This window comes from Tiliqua scincoides, chromosome 3 (genome assembly GCF_035046505.1).
Source record: "Tiliqua scincoides isolate rTilSci1 chromosome 3, rTilSci1.hap2, whole genome shotgun sequence".
NCBI classification, from domain to species: domain Eukaryota; kingdom Metazoa; phylum Chordata; class Lepidosauria; order Squamata; family Scincidae; genus Tiliqua; species Tiliqua scincoides.
Window position 1 is genome coordinate 94,469,728 of NC_089823.1, and position 6,017 is coordinate 94,475,744.

Here is a 6,017-nt window from a genome sequence, read left to right on the forward strand (position 1 = left end):
GGGGAGTGAAAAAAGGAGGGAAGCTAAACTATAAATCTCTCTCTCTCTCTCTCTCATTTCTTCAGAACACAATCCCACCAACGTTGAGCACCTTTTTAAAGTCCCATCAGTTCCAATGGAAGCATTTGCTAAACTTTCCCTTAAAATCAATGAGATCTGAAGTGCAGAACTTTGGGTGGCTTGGGCCTTAGAAAACCTCCCCTTGCATATGTAGAAAATAACACCTGGGAAGAGAATGCAGAGAATGCGCAAATACATTGATTAGAATGTATCTCTCTCTCTCTCTCTCTCTCCCCCCCCCCCCCCCCACGTTTTGGAGACAGAATCATGTGTTCCGCATTGGGGCAAGTTAAAAATTCCTTGCCTGACTATGCAAATTGTTAAGTGTGTTTAAACTGGCCAAACATTCCAGCTACCTGAGCATCATCACACTGGATGTGTTCCAAGAAAACACTCCTCACAATGGTGTGCTTATCTGTTCTCTAGTAGTAACACAAAACTGGGAGAGCTGGCTTTCAAATATTGCTGTGGTTGCTTCTGCACTGCCGCTGTGTAGGGCCCATAATAGAAAATGGTCATCATACTTGATGATTGAAAGCAATGGGAGAAGTTAGTTGTGGCTCATTTTGAATCCCACTTGGTTTCAGTAGGGCTGAAGCTTGGCTACTGCTCTCTGGATCAAAACCACTGATGCTCATTATGGCTTTCATATCTGTAGTTTTTTAGCCTGAAGCAAGCTTCTCTCTGAACTTCCAAGAGATCGCTAAAAGAAATCAGAATTCCTGTCCCTGCCCACCATTCCCCATTTAGCATCACACATGATTGTTGGTTGTTTTCCACATTACAGTGAAGCAAGAAGTTAGGTAACTTGTCTTCAATTCTGTTCCTATGTGATTCTGTTAGACAGTAAATGGATATCTCTGGGTCTTCGTCAGCACTGACTTCTAAGGATACAGTCCATTGATTCTACCCTTCTTTATTCTTACTCTGTTCTGCTTCAGCCCACGTCTCATTATCTTTCTGCTTTCCCCCCTTCTCTGCATTGTCAGAGAACCATGAAGATACACACTCTTGTTTTCATTATTTTAATAGCACTTTTATGGGGTGGCTGGCTCATACAAAATAAGGAGCCATACAGACTTTGCATTTGTGTGGATGGTTTTGAAGGTATTTGCTACAGAGCCCAGTCATAGGCAAGTCTGCTTCAAAGTAAGTACTATTATAGCCATTGGGGTTTACTCCCAGGTGAGTGTGGATAGGTTAGGATTGTGGCCACAGCACAGTCAATTCCACCTGCTGGTGCCTTTTTGTGAATGCCTTTTCCCCCATTTACAGATAAATATTATGCTCTGTAAGGAGGAGGAAAAGAAGTAAGAACAACATGCTTTCTCCTTTACTTATGCATTCTATAAATATAGAGAAAAATTAGTGTAAGTCGCCCTGAACCCCTCCCAATGGGAAGGAGAAAGGGTTAGGAGAAAGGTTATCTTCCAGGAACTCAAGGCAGTGTACATAGGTTTCTGCAGTCGTCATCAGTCCAGGCTCAGACCATAGCACTAGAACCATGTTTTACTACAGACTCTCAGACAACGTTATGGTCCCCCTTCAATGGCTCACAGTGCCAAGGCATACCAAACCATTGACCATAGCTGGAGGAGTACACATGGCAATGGAAGAACCACTTCTTTTCTGGGATTGGTGGTGGAAATGCCAGCAATTCTTGAATAAAGCAAGAATGCCCTTTGGTTAAAGGGGCTGCAAATAACATCTCTAGTTTCTTCACTTTACACATCCTGGAAAATTTTAGTTTGCTGCCATGCAGAAATCAAGACAAACATCCTCCTCCTGAAGGATGGAGGAGGACCTCATCACGACCCCATCAAACAATGTGTTCTGCCCGTCTTATAAAGTTCTTCATTCCCCTGCCATCTGTCTTTACATTGTCACTGCTTGTCCCACCCCTTTTATTTCTGTAGAGGTTTCAATGCTTCAGGAAATCCACCTTCAGATCACCCCTTAATCTGATTGCCTAAAGCAGGGGTGTCCAAAGTTTTTGAAAGGAGGGCCACATCATCTCTCTGACACTGTGTCGGGGGCCAGAAAAAAGAATTAATTTACATTTAAAATTTGAATAAATTTACATAAACGACTATATTAGAGATGGAACTTATATGACTGAATGAATACGCCTTGAGCTTGAGATAGCTCAAGGCGTATTAAAGGCCTTTCACAAAGCAAGGCCGGCCTTTCCTTCTCTGCTGCTGCTTCACGGACATGAAACAGCAAGCAGTGGAGGGAGCCCTTGGCCCACAACTCATGCGAGAGGTCAAACAGTTGCCCTTGCGCTGAGAGTAGTTGTGTCAGGCCAACATGGGCTCCAGCAAGTTTCCGGCAGGCTAGAGGCTCACTTGAGACTAGGAACTCCCTAAGGGCCAGATTGGGTGTCCCTGAGGGCCGCAAATGGCCCCTAGGCCAGGGTTTGGGCACCCCTGGCCTAAAGCATTCACGCATGGGGTACCCAACAGTCACAAACTCTGAGAGAAGGGATCCTGCCAGTTTTTCAGAACTGTTTGGCTGCTAGATTCTTATCCTTCCTGGTGACCTGACCCAAATTAAGAATCCTGAGGCAAAGTCAGGGACTTAAATTAGTGAGCCACAAAAATAGGAAAACAAAGTAAATTATCCACTAGGTTGCAGCTGGTTGCCAAGAGTTTCCAAACTGAGTCATCATCACATCCCAGAAACACAAGGTATTTTCATCATATGAGGACTTATGATTCACATGCCAAACTATAACAATGTTTTCTACAGAGACATTACATATTTTCCTTTCTTTCAGTTTTGGCAAACAGATTTTGAATTAAAGTAACTCTTAACATGTCACCCAGATTCACCCAGTTCTGGGTTTTATCTAAAGGAAAGTATCAGTGAGAGATTTGGATGTACATGTGTAAAGTTAAAAACAAAAACAAAAAAACTGGCACCCACAATGCACAAGAGACTAGTTTTCCTTCTTGCATTTCTCAGTATGCAGCTTACTGCATCAGTTCTAAATCTGATGAACTGTCCATCTAATCCAGTATCCTGTTTCCAATGAAAGTCAGGTGATTCTAGATGGACCTTCATGGAAAGCAGATGTGAGGAAATAACTGCTCACAAATAAAAACATAAAAATTATAGAATATTTTAAACATGCAATATAAGTGTTTCAAAATCATTTGAGATACATAAAGGGTGTTTTTATAGTTTAACTGGAACTGTTTAGCTACTTTGAGGCTGTTTACAGAAAGCAGCATATAAATCTAAAGAATGTTTTCAAGTTTTCTCACATCTCATCATATTTTTGACCTCATTAGTAATTTGGTGTTGGGTGGGAAACATTTCTCTTTGATTAATGTGGAATTTGCAGGCCATCACATTAATCACATCTTTCATTGGGGTGACCTAAGTATATTTTATGTTCAATCAGAATTTTATTTTGAAAATATCATGTGTTAACTCACAGCCCAATCCTGTGCATGTCTACTCAGAAGTAAGTCCCATTAGAGTCAAGGGGGCTTACTCCCAGGAAAGTGTGGATAGGATTGGGCTGTAAATCCACTAATTTTGCCCTTTCATAGCTTCTTCCTCTGTATCCTGAAGCTGAGCTGTTCTTCTTCCCATCATCTTCTAATTCAGGTGCTCTTTACATGGTCTCCCAACCACATAGGTGTTGCTTATCCATGAGCAGCTCCTGCACAGGTAGGAAAATGTTTAATGTGTCCTAGGGCCCACTCCAGGTTTCAGTGAGTCCTTGGCTGCCTTCCATGGGCTCCCTCCTACCTGCCCCCTCCTAAGATTTGTGGTGGATCTTACCTTGGCAGATAGGATGGGATAAAAAAAATCAACAACAGAGGAACCCTCTTGACAAAGAGTTACTCCACCACCACCACCACACAAAGGCTATGGGTAGAGGAGCCTCAGAAATTGGCAGTGACTCTCAGCAGTTGCCCCACCAATGCTGACCATTGATGCCAGTCCTGATATGACCCAATCATAGGAGTCAGAAGACTCCTATTGGACACCATTCACATGATGGGGTCATTTATTGTGGCTCCCACATGATTGAAAGAATGCCTAAAAGGTAATATCTTTTCAGAGATGAAGCAGGGTCACAGAAGCAGAACTGCTTGTAGTGTAATTCAGTGGCAAAAAGCCTCACTATATACAGCAATAAAGTTTGTGGAGAACTTGCCTAATAGCAAGGAAGCTCAAAATCTAGCAATTGCTGCTCTCAGAGACTAGCATGTGGGATATGTGCAGAAAAGAGAATTTGGGCAGTTTGTCAAATGGGGGCAAGGAAAGAGTCACCTGCTGAAAGTCCTTCTTCTGCTCAGTTATTAAAGTTATTATAAACAACTCTGCCCTCTTCCTTTGCAATGAGTCACCCTCCTAACACAGGGCAGCCTCAGCTCCATAAAGATAGTACATCAGGAGTCATACAATTCCTACATCAATTGTCCAGTAATTTTCAAGCAATTCTTGCTGTTAAGTGAACAGTATTATCCTCTGCCAGGAAATACCATCAAGTTAAGATTCTTCCTCACTTGCAGTTTCCGCCTCTTCCTTGCCCCTCTCATTCTCAGCTCCTATCAGGAAATTCATTTTTCTCAGAAATTCCTCTCAATCTCTTCCATATAGTATCCATAGTTGTGATAACACTCATAGCTCCTGCATGTTGCTGATCACTCACTGATTGTTCATAAGTGATCTAGAGTGTTCATAAGTGATCCAGAGTCGGTAGTAAATGGCAAGATGGCCAAGTTTGCAGATGACACCAAATTACACAAGGTGGTAAAAATCACAGCAGATCGTGAAGTGTTCCAAAATTACCTCTCCAAAATATGGTGTTTTTTTCATGCTTGTGGGCCTTCCAGAGCACCCTGTGGGCACTATGGAAAATAGAGTGTTGGACTAGATGAGGCCTGATCCAGCATGGCTTTTCCTATGTTCATAAATTTAACCCATTTCTGCCTAGCCCACAAGTTGATCCCTGTTTCGTATATGCAGTGTTGGGCAGAAAGGTCTTAATCTGGGTTACCATCCAATCTGCTTCACACATATTCTGGAACATGGTTTTGTTTTGTTTTTCCTTTTGGACCAGAATTGCATCTTGAGCAGATGTGTACCCTGAACTACACTCACAGCCTTAAAGGCAGTGCTGTCACTTAAAGGCAGTGCTGTCACTGAGTGCAGCAGTGTCAAATCAGCTACCTGTGATGCAATGTTGCATCATGTTGACAATGTTGCATCCTGTGGCAACTGCTGGAGGTCCTCTTCCCCTAGGGAAAGCCCCAAGCCCCGCAAAGGGGTTCTCAAATCTGCACCAGCTATTTTGCTGGCACAAACTTGAGAGACTGCATGTCAGGCCTTTCAGTCTGACAGAATTTAGGATCTGACAAGGCAGAGCTCCACCAGTCCCACACACCTCTTGTCCCGGTTCCTTCCCTGCCCTGCCCCCGAGGCCCTCACCACTAGCTCTTACCTAGCTCTGGGCAGTGCTGGGCTCACAAGCAACTGGTACTGGGCCAATCCCGGCACTAACCCAGCACAAGGGGTCAATGGCATGCCTTATGGCACACTTGTGACACGCAGCACTGGCAGTACACTTGTACTGCCAATGCTCAGGAGATCAGGCTCTCAGGCTCTGTCTGTACTAAGACACATAGTATTTATTGTATACATCTATTCAGAATTGTGCTGAAAGGGGGATCCTGCTTAAACTCTCTGCATAGTCCCAGGCACCTACTGCATGTTGGGAGAACAATCAATCAATGCATCCTGCCCCGGAAACCAGTGTGATTATAGTACAGTGTTTGCATTTGCATTATGTCAGACAGAAGCTTCAGCTACTGGGTGGTCCCGCACCACATCAATCCTGTTTAAAAACTCAGGCATTATGATTTATCCTATGACAGAATGCCAATTATGGTTGACACCAAGGATTTTTTTTCCCTGAATGGGAGTTGTTTTTCTCA